Source organism: Monodelphis domestica, chromosome 2, assembly GCF_027887165.1.
Source record: "Monodelphis domestica isolate mMonDom1 chromosome 2, mMonDom1.pri, whole genome shotgun sequence".
In the NCBI taxonomy this organism is placed as follows: Eukaryota; Metazoa; Chordata; class Mammalia; order Didelphimorphia; family Didelphidae; genus Monodelphis; species Monodelphis domestica.
Genome location: NC_077228.1, coordinates 482,776,538 through 482,791,642, shown reverse-complemented (window position 1 = coordinate 482,791,642; position 15,105 = coordinate 482,776,538). Strand labels below are relative to the sequence as shown.

General features: G+C 38.4%; 1 long non-coding RNA gene across 1 annotated transcript; it reads left to right on the top strand.

Annotated features, from left to right (window-relative positions):
* Window positions 1–5,342: 5,342 nt before the first annotated feature.
* LOC130457509 (uncharacterized) lies at window positions 5,343–12,827 on the top strand. The gene is made up of 2 exons (XR_008916772.1): window positions 5,343–8,564; window positions 9,353–12,827. It is a non-coding gene; the product is annotated as an uncharacterized LOC130457509 (long non-coding RNA).
* The last annotated feature ends 2,278 nt before the right edge of the window (window positions 12,828–15,105 follow it).

The following is a 15,105-nucleotide window of genomic DNA, read 5'->3' as shown; positions in this document are numbered from 1 at the left end:
TTAATCCTGCCCTTTCTCCTTTCACTCTTTCCCTTTACACCAATGTTTTGCTTTTAATCACTACCCCATCTCCCCTCCCTTATATTATTCCCCTTCCCACTACCAATATTCTTATTCCTCTCCTACTTCTCTATAGTTTTTTAATCACCCCCTAACTTCTCCCTCTCTTATATTACTTCCCTCCCTCCTGCCTCCTTTCTTATTTACCTTCTACTTCACTATAGAGTAAGATAGGATTATATACCCCAATGAATATTGCTTTTCTTCCTATCTGAGCCAATTCCAGTGAGAATAAAGTTTACATATTACTCGTCACCACCCTCATCCTTTTCTCCACTGCACCTCTTTATGTGATATGTTTATTTACCTCATTTTATTTCTCTCTCCCTATTTCTCTTAGTACAAATATCTCTTTCATCCCTAGATTTTTTTTGCATATCACCATAAACAGCTTATAACCATATCCTCTGTCTAGGTATACTTCTAACTATTGTGATAATGATAAAAAAAATTTTAAGACTTAAAAATATTATCTTTTCATATAGGAATATAAGTATTCAACTTTATTGAGGCCCTTACATTTTTTCTTTTTCTTATTTATCTTTTTATGCTTTTCTTGAATTTTGTAATTGGACATCAAATATTCTGTTTAAGTCTGGTATTTTCTTTAGGAATGCTTGAAAACCTTCTATTTTATTAAATGACCATATTTTCCCTTATTAGAATATAGTCAGTTTTGATGGATAGGTAATTTTTAGTTGTAAATCCAGTTTCCTTATGTTCCAGAATATCATATTCCAAGCCTTCTAATCCTTTAATGTGGAAGCTGCTAGATCCTGTATAATCCTGACTGAGGCTCCATTATACTTGAATTGTTTCCTTCTGGCTATTTGCAGTATTTTCTTATTGGCCTGGGAACTCTTGAACTTGACTATAACATTCCTGGGAGTTGTCATTTGGAGATTTATTGTAGGAGGTGATCTGTGGATTTTTAAAATTTCTATTTTACTCTCTTATTCAAGAATATCAGGCAGTTTTCTTTCATAATTTCTTGTAATATGATGTCTAAGCTCTTTCTTTCTTTCTTTCTTTCTTTCTTTCTTTCTTTCTTTCTTTCTTTCTTTCTTTCTTTCTTTCTTTCTTTCTTTCTTTCTTTCTTTCTTTCTTTCTTTCTTTCTTTCTTTCTTTCTTTCTTTCTTTCTTTCTTTCTTCCTTTCTTCCTTTCTTCCTTTCTTCCTTTCTTCCTTTCTTCCTTCCTTCCTTCCTTCCTTCCTTCCTTCCTTCCTTCCTTCCTTCCTTCCTTCCTTCCTTCCTTCCTTCCTTCCTTCCTTCCTTCCTTCCTTCCTTCCTTCCTTCCTTCCTTCCTTCCTTCCTTCCTTCCTTCCTTCCTTCCTTCCTTCCTTCCTTCCTTCCTTTCTTTCTTTCTTTCTTTCTTCCTTTCTTCCTTTCTTTCTTTCTTTCTTTCTTTCTTTCTTTCTTTCTTTCTTTCTTTCTTTCTTTCTTTCTTTCTTTCTTTCTTTCTTTCTTTCTTTCTTTCTTTCTTTCTTTCTTTCTTTCTTTCTTTCTTTCTTTCTTTCTTTCTTTCTTTCTTTCTTTCTTTCTTTCTTTCTTTCATTTTAAAATTGTCTCTCCTAGATCAATTTTCTAAGTAAGCTTTTTAAAATGAGATATTTTATATTTTCTTCTACTTTTTCATTCTTTTGATTTTGTTTTATTGTTTCTTGATGTCTTGTGAAGTCATTAGCTTCTATTTGCCCAATTCTAATTTTTAAAGAATGAATTTCTTCCATAAACTTTTGAATCTCCTTTTCCTTTTGGTCCATTTTAATTTTCTTGGAACTCTTTTCTTCATTGGATTTTTTTGCCTTTGTTTATACCTGACCAATTTTGCTTTTTAAGTTGTTATTTTCTTTTTGCATTACTTTGATTTCTTTTCCCCATTTTTCTTCCACCCTGATTTTGAATTTCTTTTTTGAGTTCTTCCAATGGCTGAAACCAATTCCCATTTTTCTTTGAAGTTTTGCATGTGGTTGCTTGGATCTTACTATCTCATATTGACTCTGTACCTTGCTCTTTGTCTCACTTTTCTATAGACTGTGCTATTTTGATATTCATGACAGTAGCACAAGGTTGAAAGGGTCAAGCACTATGGACTTCCAGGTCCACTGTGAGCTGGTGCCAGGGCCTGGGACTTCCAAGAGTGGGTGTGGGTTCTCTGTTGTTGGTTTAGGCAGACTCCTGGCATCCTGAAGTTGACCTGTACTTGGGCTCGGAATCTGACCCAGTAGGTTGTGGGGGTAGTGGTGGTGGTTGTGGTTGACAAGTACTCCTCTGTGTGAAGTTTTGCTTCTGGTTCTCCCTTATCCTGTAAATATCAATTTTCTTTGACACCCTTTCAAGTTGTGTTCAGAGGGAGAGCCCCCTCACTCCATTTTACTGTTGGTTTTTTACTTGTCATTTTGAGGCACTTAAAGATTGGCTTAGAAGGAGTCTCAGAGCAGTTTCAACTTTCATTGCTACTAAGTCACCATCTTAGTTCTGTCCTCTCCTGTATTTTCTTTTTAGGGAGTTCTTTTCTTTCTTGAATTTGAGGGAATGTCCATTAATTGGGGAATGGCTAAACAAGTTGCGGTATATAATTGTAATGGAACACTCTTGTGCCATAAGAAATGATGAAGAGGACAATCCCCACCAAAACCTGGAAAGACATATGAAGTGATACAAAGTGAAGTGAGCCAAACCAGGAGAATGTTGCACACTTCATTTCCTTCATCATATTCTTTCTTATATAAGTTATATGTGTCTTCTTTCATGATGAATGTGGAAATATGTATTGTGTTATAGCATATTTATAACCTATATCCTATTACCTACTATTGTGTAGAGGAGGGAAGGAGAGAAGTAGGGAGGGAGAAAACATGGATTGCAAAATATCAGAAAATGATTATTAAAAATTGTTTCTATATGAAATTGAGAAAAAAATAGTAAAGAAAACTCCAGATATTGGGAACTTCCCAAGTCTTCCCATTTCCACTTTGGGACAGCTTGCAAATAAAATGAAATTTGTCTTTATATTAAGCTGAGATTTGTCTCTTTTCTATTTAAATCTGCTACTCCTACATCTTGCCTCTGGGGCCAAGCAGAACAAGTCAAATTCATCTTCTATGTGATAGGCCTTCAGAGAACTGACAGTTATCATATCCTCCCCCAGTATTTTTTCCTTCCAGCTGTATATCCCAGTCTGATCATTGATCTTTGAATGGCACAGTCTTGAGAATCCTTACAATACTAGTCACTTTTCTCTAGATTGTGATGTTTTGATCAACTCTCTAAAGCTTTTCAATGTTCTTCCCAACATGTAACTCCTGAAAATGAACACAGCATTCTGGATATAATTTTATTTGGGTAGCTACCTAGATGCAGCAGTTCTAGAATGGATTGAATTCAATGCAAATATGACCTCTGATAATTATTTTCTTTTTTTTTTCTTTAAAACTCTTTTCTTCTATCTTAGAATTGATACTAAGTATAAGTTATAATGTCAATGAACAGTAAGGGGTAAGCAATTGGGCTTAAGTGGCTTGCCCAGGATCACATAGCTAGGAAGTGTCTGAGGTCACACTTGAACCCAGGACTTCTCTTCTCCAGGCCTGGCCCTCTTACCACTGAACTCCCTAAATGCCACCTGATAATTATTAGCTGTGGGATCCTAGACAAGCCATTTAAAATCTTTAAATGCTTCACATATTTCTTCAAATATAAAATGGGGACAATAATAGCACCAATTCCCCAGGGTTGTTGCGAGGATCCAATGAGGTGATATTTGTAAAGGACTTATCACAGTGCCTGGCAAATAGTAAGAGCTTAACAAATGTTCGTTTCCTTCCTTCCAGGACCAAGTGCAGAAATGTGACCATTTCTCTTTTCCTCATTATTATGCTGCTATTAATGGAGTCCAAGATTTTCTAGCTCTAGATTTTTAGGCTGTGGCATTTTACCATTGATCCAAATTGTGTTTGTAACCCACTAACACCCCCCCCCCCCATCCTTTTCACTCAGTTACCACACTCACATTCTTTATTTAGGCAGTTGACTTTTGAAAACATGGACAACTTTGTATTTATCTCAATTAAATTTCATGTTATTTGATTCTGCTCCCCCCTAGTGTTAAACCTGTGAAATTCGTTGTGTCTACATATAATACAAGGTATCTAGACAATCTTTTTAGAAAGGCACTCTCCCAATATCTCTGTCTGTTTCCAATACTCTTGGCTTCCAACTGGTTCCTTTGTTGGACAGTTCCCAATAAAGGGAAACCTGAATGGTTCCCTTCTTTGCTCCTCACCTTTTCTCTACCCTGGCCCTATCCTTTCCCTTTTTCCCTTGAACTCCTTCATAGCTTAACCCTCTATCCCTTTCCAGATTTCTTCACCTGTTCCAGGGTTCTGGAAGAGAAAAAAGGTGTGTGTGTGTGTGGGAAAGAGAATAAGGAGAAAAATATCTAAACCTTTTCAACCAGATTTCTGCCAGTGAACCTTCAAGGTGGTTGGTGAGAATATTTTCTGCCTTCATCAACTTGGTCATGACCAGTGTTATTTATTGTCAGATAAATGTATATTCAAATAAAACAGAAAATGAACAAATAAACATGGCGACAGAGCTGTAAAAATCCTGCCGGCTCATTCACTTGAAGAAAAGCTTGTGCGACTAATTAACCCGGGCAGGCCTCCGTAGTGTTTAGAAACAAGCTTGGAATTATTATCACCCTTCTCAGTCTGTGGCGCCAGCCTCTAAATCTTTATCAGGAAGGACCAAGAAAGAGACAGATAGGGATAGAAACAGTTATAGAGATCCAGGAGGTAGACACAGAGAAAGGCAGAGACATAAATGTAAATATATCTACATCTATGTCTATCTAGAGAGATGACAATATTTCCTCTTAAGAGCAAGAGGTAGAGGAGAAAATATAGAGCTAGTTTTGTTCCGGTACATTCTATAACTGCAGTATTGAAATCAGAATGTTACAGACAACGAATTGTAAGGGACTTTTGAGAGGTGATCTAGTTGATTCTTTCTCTTTTTTTCTCTATACAAATCTCAGTGACCCAAGGCTTTCCTAAATCCTTCATAAAATCCAATTTAGTTTATCTTGGAGAGGATAGCTCATTTGGGGGGAGAATATGGTAGGACCATAGGTGAGAGACCAGGAACATGACCTGAGAGAAGTGATCTGAAGGAAGTGACTTCTCTTTTTCTTCCTCTTTTTGTTGCCTCCAGTATTAGTGCTCCATCCTTTTCTGCATCCTCTCACCTTCATGACACTGACCTAGTTACTTTTGGTGACTGTAGCAGTCAGATTGCCTTTAAAGAGAACATGCTCAGTCTTGAGCATGCTCAGTATTGCTCATGGCTGGGAAGGCCTCTGACCCTTGACCCCAGCTTCTCCCAGGTTAGGCGGGAAAACAGGTTTCTTTGTTCTCACCTGGTTAAGAGAAACCACACCTATGCCTTGTCATTGACCAATGAGGGTCATCCCTATGTACTGTGTATATTTGCATATCAAAAACTATATCTAGCCCAGCAGGCTCCGCCTTCCCGCTCTCTGCTCTCTGCCCTCTGCTCTCTGCGCTCCTTCTCTTTCAGGCTAGCTGATGGCTGTCCTTGCAGGAGCTTGGCCTCTGGCCAAGCTCCATCTTTAATCTTTCTCTATTCATCTCTCTGACCTGTATTGTACTGGTAAAAGCCTTTGGAATAGTCCTTTGATCAGAGTTTGGCTGTGGCTCATTGATAATTAATAAAGACTCATTCTGACCACCTCATATCTCTAATTTGACTCTAAACTTCTATCCTGTCTCCATCTTCCTACCTTGTGGCTTCTCTCCCCTCTGAGAGAGACTACAAATGGCGCCCAACGTGAACAGGGACCCTGCACCTGGCACTTTCTCGTGGCATTCAACCCTTTTATTTCACACAGCCGAGGGAAAACAGTAGGCGGGTGCCGGAGTTCGGGGAATTCTGCTGATCCTCTGGCCAAGAACGGTAAGTCTTCCTCTGCTCGAGGTGGGTCACTCCTCTGAACCCTGCTCGACTCTTAATGTCGTTGTTGATGGGGGAGGAAGGGAAGTATTGGAAAATATATCAGGATGAGGAAAGCACACGGTCCCTCAGAGCATGATTCTTAAACTATCTCTGTGGGGGGGAGTGCTGTTTCCCTCCCCCACCTGGGCCTGCTAGCACAATCCCCGGACCTGGATCTCCGGAGGTTAAGAAACACCTGAGGAGCGGTCTGAGGGGGAGGGGAAGGAAAAAGAAAATTTGACCTAGCAAAACCCTCACTAGGGGCCATTGAGAACTTGAGAAATCTCAGTCTGAAACAAACAGTTGCTAGAGCATAGTGGATTTCGAAAGGAGCAACTGGGAAAAGAAAAAGCAGGAGTTAAGATTTCATCAGGAAAGTCCAAAGTCAAATTTTTGGCCTCCTAAAACAAAAGCTCAGAGAGCCAGGCTGCTATTCACCCAGTGGGAAAGGCTAGAAGACCAGAAGCAAGGAGCAAGCTAATCTTCACAGGCACATTCCTGGGATGCTTTTAAAAGGCTTATCAAGAAGTAATTGCTTTGACTCAAGCAGGGCACTTAAAGGGTCAGAATTACTTGGAAAAAGGGATCTAATAAAACCACAGGTCTCAGCAAAATTAATGAATCAAGGTAATAGTCCTGAATTAGGTTAAATTCAGAACAGCCTAAGTTGTAAAAAGATATTGCCATCCTGTAACCAAAGGCAGAAGATTAAAAAAAAAAAAAAAAAAGCCTCTACACTCATTTAGCATTTGAAAAAGGTCCTAGGAACTCTTTTGTTTGAGGTCCTGCCAGGTAAAGGCAGGCTTTACCTGGGTGATTGCAAATGATAAAAAGCACAGAGAAGTGAGATCTGGGAATTTGAATCGTTTTAATTTAGGTTGGATATAGGCAAAATTATAAAGGAATGTCTGCTTATATTTTTTGATAAAGGAAGTTAAAAAAGAGAATTAAAATATCTTTCTCTGACTTTTGTTATATGCCACAGAATATCAGGACTAGAAATGTTTTATCTGTAGAGAAATTTTGGTATAAATCACAAGGTAATTAAAGTGCAAACAGAAAACTTTTAAGGTTTGGGTTTAAATCTGAAGCAGCTTGAATTTTTTTTCTCTACTGGCCACATGGCTTGAGCCACGTGGAAGATAGCATCAGAGCAACTGAGGTTCCAAGTTTTTTTATTACAAACGCTGTATTTGGCTAGAAGAAAAATTTAATCCTAAGATATAATAAGCATGAATTGGACTATGATTTAAAGGAATTTATGACTTTCTAATTTTAACCATGGAGGAATTATTAACACTTTTCTAAGCAGGACATAAAGCAACAGGATGAATCTTGAGCAGAGCTTATTCAAACAGCCTGTATGCAGTTCAGAAACTTTTTACTGGGCATATTACTATACCTGTATCCAGAAAGCAAATGATTTATAACTAGAATAGCTTTTAATATGGAAAATTAAGACACATGCTCAGCAGGGTAAAAGCATGGTTAGGAGGATTCAATCTGTTTACCAGTGGTTAATTATTAAAGTTATCAAGGAATCTGTTACTCAGTACAGTGATTTATTAAGGATTTGAAAGAGGCACTACTATCATGTATTCAAATTGCAGATATTGAAGCTGATCATGATATTGAAAAGAGACCTATGATAATAAGGCAAATTCAAAGGTTACTGGCATAATTTGATTTATTTCTGCAGTGAAGATTTGCAGAATTAGCAGATGAAAGTAATGATTTTAGTGACAGTATTAAGATCTTTTCAGTTATGAAGTTAATTGCAGTAGTTCACAAATAACAACTTCTGTGCAACTGTTTGATAATTCTGTGCATACTGTACAGCATAAGACAATGCTATAATTTTAATAACTGCACAATGTGAATTTTTTCAAAAAGAAAAAATTGGGTGCAGGCAAACAAGGGATTAAGATCCCAGCACACATGGGTCAAATCATAAGTGATTTATAGTATGATATTTTTATGATTATGGGTTTGAAAAAGCAAATATTTAAGCATCTATACATGCTGCTTTGCAAAGTCTATTGTACATCTATATCCTGAACAAGCAGGTGATATTGCTTATCAATGCAAACTGTTGTGGATTAATTTCACCCCTGAGGGATATCCATGTATATTTTGGAGCAAAGATGCATTTCAGCATGCTCCTGGCACAAAGGTTGAACTGTGAAAAGTGATGGGAGATACTTACTCTCCTGGTTTAGGGTTCAAGCTCAAATGAAGAAGTAAGCAAAGTGATTACAGATTCCATAAATATCTGTGCACAACTGTCTATTCCAAACGGCTTGGAATAGCAGGGCTTTTAACAGCAATGCAAGGGCTGAAATGCATAGCTCATGGCTTACATGCAAGCTATGGTGAAAAGAGCTCAAGGGAATTCATGAGCCCCAAGGTTCAAAAAACTGAAAGTATATATGTTCTGTCACTTTCTAACTCTCTAAGACCCAATGAGGCTTTCATTTGGGGTCGAGGTTTTCTGTTTTATTTTCTCAGATACATGAAGTCCATGGAAGATGATCAAGAGCATCTGATGGCAAGACAATCTGCCCAGAAGAAGGACAGATGGCAAAGGTGTCTGGCACAGGACACCAGAAATGCAGCACATGGATTGTAAAGCCTATGATTGCCCTATAGGCAGGTTTAACACACTATCCACACACACATGTAATTGTATGTGAAATAATTTGACTACAGAAGAGTATCATTGAGTCACTAACAGATATTCTGTTCTGGGAATATATGGGTATTTGGTAAAAGATCTGACTTTATTACATGCCTGAAAATTTTGAATGGTACTGGTACAATGTATAACTTGAAATCATTTTATTGGAATTGTTCCATGTTAGCCAAATTTGATCAAATATCAAAAGGGCATAATTGGGAATGTTATGACAGTATAATGAAGGCTGTCCACTTGCAGCACAAAAAGGGTATTGCTATCCAAAATGTAATGATGAATATTGTCTTAAAGGGTACATTATATTTGCAACAACATGTCTTTATTAGAATCAGACTTATCTAGAAGTCAATTTTGTCTAGCTGTGACATTTCCACTTTCATAAGAAAAAAGAGGTGGATATGGTATCACTAATCATCTATCTCTTCTACACCCCAAAAGGAATATAAGTTAAAGCTTTGTAATAATCAGTATTGAATGTAATGATAAAGATCACATTGTGTGAGATACCTGAAGTGGGTTAAATATCATCAAGATATTAAGACTGTAAGGGACCCAAGGGGATGATAACGTTGGGTCGAGGTCTTGTTTATATGTTCACAGATAATGAAAACATCTGGTCACCCACGTCATGCTTCATGCCAGCTGATACAGACCAGGAAGAGAAGCAGACGGAAGGTGATGGCATCAGCTATCTACATGCCAGCCACAATCCAGGCATGCTGGAGGGACACTTCTTTGGTGACTAATATCACTCCAGAACAATGACATTACACTATTAGAGACATTTGCTATTAGGCCACTGATGGACACTTGTCATGCTGACATCCATTGAGATGGGGTACCCAGAGCAACATCAAGTATGCTAACTCAGAAGGACTAAATCACACTTGTGTCTGTACAAGACACCAAATATGTCCCACACTCCAAAGACTTTGCTATGGGATTGAGATGAATTAGCTACAAATTGTCTAGCTGCTAATGTATACCCTGTATTTTGTATATGATACTGTCAAAAGAAATGTAGATTGTATGCATTGTAAAGCTACCACTTGTATTGTAAGAAATGCTGTTATCAACAAGGGTATAGACCTTGGTATGATTCTCCAAAGAAGTAGGAGATAGAAAACTTTCATTCATAGCATAGATCTGATACCTCTGACAACAAAAATGAGGTGCTAAGCAGGAAATGATGCACAGACAAGGTTAATGGACAGATGACACTGATGTTACTCTCGAGAAAGGATGAGAGATCAGGGAAAAGACACTAGGAAATCTTTAATCAGGAACCTGAGTTATTGTAAGAAATCATTGACATCCAGGCAAAGATTATGTTCCTGACAATACCAGGATGGACATTAAGGGCTGACTACCAGAGATGTAGTTAAGTGTTAATACCATTGTCAATCATTACTCCTGATACCCTGTCTTTGTGGGTAATATTTTAATAGGAAAAATGTCTTGCTCTCCTCCAACAATCCCAGAATTCAGATGGCCACTGGATTCGGGATCTATTGGCTTCCCTTTCATATACTGGAAGACGTTCTGGTATATGGAAGTAAGACCTCAGGAAAACACTGAGGACTCTAGGTGTGACAATTTCTGTGGACGCGCAGTCATTGTCTCTCCTAGGTGGAAAAAATTATTATTGCACAAAAACATGGAGCAAGGGCAAAGTATAATCTAAGTTTTACTGTTTTGGAGTATGGATTAAAAACATGACACAATAGGCACAGATAAGCGTGTAGAAAAAGCACATTGAATATTATTCACTGACAATTAGGAATGAAAAAGCTATGTCAAATTCCATAGGTACAAGAAACTGTAGAAATTGTTTTTACATGGAAAACAACTTAAGCTTCTATTTACCCAAACATTGGTTTGGTGGAAAGAATTTTGCAAATAGTGGTAATGGTATAGGTTTGGTTATCATATTGATGGGTTTATTTATACAAGCAGAGATTTAAATAAGGAAGACATAAGGGATATGCAGTCAAAACTTGAAATATTACTTCATTATCACCATCATGGTTATTTAAGTTACAATTGAGAATGTAAAATGTATGGGAATATTGGTATTTGTTAAAAATTGCACTGTGATTATTGTATTAATGCTTTTTGCAAAGCCTGTAATGGTGCAAAATTATGTTCATATACAAGGCGAATTTTGATCTATTTAGATCAGGAATTAGGAATCATTGGGAATATAAGTTCTGATATTTTACATTGGCTCAGTTTCAAAGATACCACATAGACAGTGAGCCAAAAGTCTAGAATCTTGTATTAATTTTGGGATCAGGTTCCCAGGATCAATTTTCTAAGATCATTTGACATGTGATAACATGATCCTCCAGAATTGTTCAGAGAGGATGTTTTTCTTTGAAAGGATCTCTCCCTACCCACAAACAAAAAGAAAAGGGAGAGGAATCTCATAGAGATCAGTATGTTCATTTTAGAGAACACTTTTGATTCATTTTCAAGTATTCAACTTTGATTTTTCTGTTGCACAATTATTGCCAGAATTTTTAAGTACAAGGAAAGTACTGTTAATGCTCTGATCCAGAATTATGAAGGTGCAAAGATTTCTATAATTGCAGTCACCCAACAGTCGCTGAACATGAGAACATGACAGCAATTGTTAATTTTCAGATGACCATTCTGGAGAATGATGTCTGATTGCATGTAAGGGGAATCAAAATGAATCTTTCATTATGGACCAGACAGCCTCAGCCACGATTATACACTTTCCATATGAAATGGATGTTTGAGGTTGGGAGATGCAGAGACGTGGCGTACTGACACCCTCAGTCGCTGAATGTCCTGGTATCAAGCTACCAACCAGTTTCCTATGTGGCAGGCATCTGGCAGTGAGCATGGAAAGATCCCCAAGATGCAGTATCAGTACGAGAGAAAGGAAGGACTTATCCTTCATCTCCAGAGATAGTATTTTGCTAACTGTTGAAAAGACAGACAACTTCTGCATATAGTGTCCATCTCTTCTTTTGTTACTCTTCATTTTTCGTTACCCCAAACAGGATGTCACAGGACTGGCCGACCCTGTGATTGAGTCTTGTACTGCCCGGACAGGGACTTTCATTCGTAACCCCGATTCCTTTGCTGGTCTTAGGATGACGAAGAGTTAACAGCTTTTGCCCCGAGACTGCAGCTCGGATGGGCAGAAGAATCGAACAGAGAGAGTGCAGTGTTTGTGGGCCTCCTCTGTTCCCCAACTTTATTATTGCACCTGTCATGTGAGCCATAGAATTCTACCTCATTAGACCAGGATCAGTAGCGTGGAAATTATTTTCTTAACATTTTTATATCTACTAAGACTGTTGCATAGATCCTGATATGCAGACAGATAGAAAGATCAGTTTGGAATTTTTTAAGATTGATCACTGAATCAGTTTATGCTGATGTTCACTCTTGATTGGTATATCTAAGTTGTACAATCAGGGTGGGTTTTTCATCTCTGTATCAGAATATGATTATGCACCAGAGTGTTTGTATTTGTTAAGGCTGTAATGTTGTTACATTTTGATATTACACTATTCATTTGTGTGTAAAACAAAAAGGGGGAATTGTAGCAGTCAGATTGCCTTTAAAGAGAACATGCTCAGTCTTGAGCATGCTCAGTATTGCTCATGGCTGGGAAGGCCTCTGACCCTTGACCCCAGCTTCTCCCAGGTTAGGCGGGAAAACAGGTTTCTTTGTTCTCACCTGGTTAAGAGAAACCACACCTATGCCTTGTCATTGACCAATGAGGGTCATCCCTATGTACTGTGTATATTTGCATATCAAAAACTATATCTAGCCCAGCAGGCTCCGCCTTCCCGCTCTCTGCTCTCTGCCCTCTGCTCTCTGCGCTCCTTCTCTTTCAGGCTAGCTGATGGCTGTCCTTGCAGGAGCTTGGCCTCTGGCCAAGCTCCATCTTTAATCTTTCTCTATTCATCTCTCTGACCTGTATTGTACTGGTAAAAGCCTTTGGAATAGTCCTTTGATCAGAGTTTGGCTGTGGCTCATTGATAATTAATAAAGACTCATTCTGACCACCTCATATCTCTAATTTGACTCTAAACTTCTATCCTGTCTCCATCTTCCTACCTTGTGGCTTCTCTCCCCTCTGAGAGAGACTACAGGTGACTTTGCTGGGAGCAGGAACTGAGAGAGAATCATTCAGTGAACATTGTCCTTGGATTATCAGGACCAATTTCACAGAAATACTGAGCTTTGCCTCAAAGCTCCTGACTCTGCATGACTCCAGATTTGTCTCAGGAACAACAAAGAAAGCAGTGTGAATGAGGGACAGGGAAGGACATCCTTCCCCTATCCCTATTACCACAAAGGAGGAGGAAAGCAAGAGCTGATAACCCTGTGGGACTCCCTTCGAATCTTCCAGGCTTTATCTTTCAAGGTATCATTGTTTATGATATGACATTCTTTTTGCACTTGTCTGGCAGGGAGGGTTTGAGTATCAGTGAGATGTTAATATTTATTTTGGGAAGACTGTTCTATATGAAATTGTGGAGGGGGCTTGGGTCCCTGTCTTAGCCTTAAGAATGGATAATTTCCAACTGAAGTTGGGTTAGGAGTGAAGTATGTAGCAGAAACCAGGCAGGGTGTCTGCCATCTTCATTCCTCCAATTAACCCCAAGAGCCCTTGGATTAGGCCCAGACAATAAAGGGGGGCACAGCAAGGAGGAGAAAACACAAATCAAGAAGTAATGTTTTTTTTTGAAGGAGAAATTATAAATTGCAATTTAATCACATAATCACTTTGACACTCTCAAGCAAGCTAATTTCTTCCCTTGCCTCATTTCATCCACTCGGTGAGATGAATCTTAATGAATAATGTCCCATGAATATTTAATTTTTGATCAATTTGAATTTTCTCTTGTGTACCTGCTGGAGACATAAATCATCTCCCTTTTCACTAGCAGAGCAGACCTGGAATGGAGACTTCAGGTGGGTCGCTACCTCTGGCTTAAGAGCTGGTCTATTTGAAAAACTGAGTAGTGCTGGTTTGATACCATTAACAGTGCTTTTGCTAGCCTATGGCCAGATAGATACTGCTACGATTCAATCCAAATGAACAAGTATTTATTGAGTACCCATTATGTCCACAACACTGTATATGGCTGATTCAAGAAGAAGGGAACAATGATCAGAATGGATCATGGAAGCAGGCTCTGGACTGTGCCTCTGGTCCTTCCAACTCTGACCTTTTCCTTAAATAAAAGGCCCTTTCCTTAAAGAGAATCCTCAATCTGGTTTGCACATGGACCTATTCAGCTTTTTTCCAGGACTGGTTCTATGAAAAAAAAAAACCTTTTTAAAATTTTAATTAACTTATTTTAAAATTTGCAGAGGAAGCCTAGTGGCTAGCACTGATATAGGCTTCAAGAATTACAAAAGACAAAAATGGGGAAGGATTACAATTTGTTACTCCATAATCTGACTTCTTTCTATTGGAGTTTTGTGATGGACAATTTCTGTTTCTATGCATGGAGATCCATTCCTTCTCTTTCTGGGAAAACCAAGTAGGGAGAGGAGGAAGGTCTTTAAATTTCCAAGTCCCCAAGCCCTAGAATGGCTCTTTTCCTTAAATACTTCTATAAATCTTTTGTTATGGACACTGGAGGGAAGGGCAGAGAATGGCCTGACCCTCACAGATTTCACTTTTTAATTTAATAATTTAATTTTTCATTACTGGCTGTGTGAGATTCATGTGTGGAATGGATACACTCATAGGCAGGAGAATGGACTAACTGACCTCCTGAGGCTCCTTTCTGCCAAAGACTTGATGATTTGCCAGCACTAGCTACTGCAGAGAGTGGCCTCCCTGTTCCCCCAAGCATCTTCTGGAAGTATCTTTAGCTTTATTTTCTTTAATTTATTAACTGTGATACTGACAGCAATAGTGGCTGCACTGAAAGTTTGATGTTCTAGAAACCAGGGATTTTTCTTTCCTTTTTCTTTTTGCATTTTCCCCTTTTGAGTTTGAGAAAGAGCTTGTAGTCTTGGATGAGGCTGTAACCAAGAGAACTCTGGCATCAGAGACTGGGATTTATGGCTACTGCTCCCAGGCGTGTTTGCATTTGGGAAGAAATATGGCACTTTGAATTTAGGGAGGGATCCTGACACCCGAGTCTCTGTGTTCTGTTCCCCCCACTTAAATTTTTCTTTTAGAAAATGAGCATAAACATTGTTCTTCAGGGACAGAATCTTGCGGTACTCCTCTAAACAGAAGGGTGGAATTAGATAAGATATCTTTGTTCAAGTGTCTGATGACTCCTGGTACTTTTTGTAGTCTTTTTGTGGACATTGTGGGCATA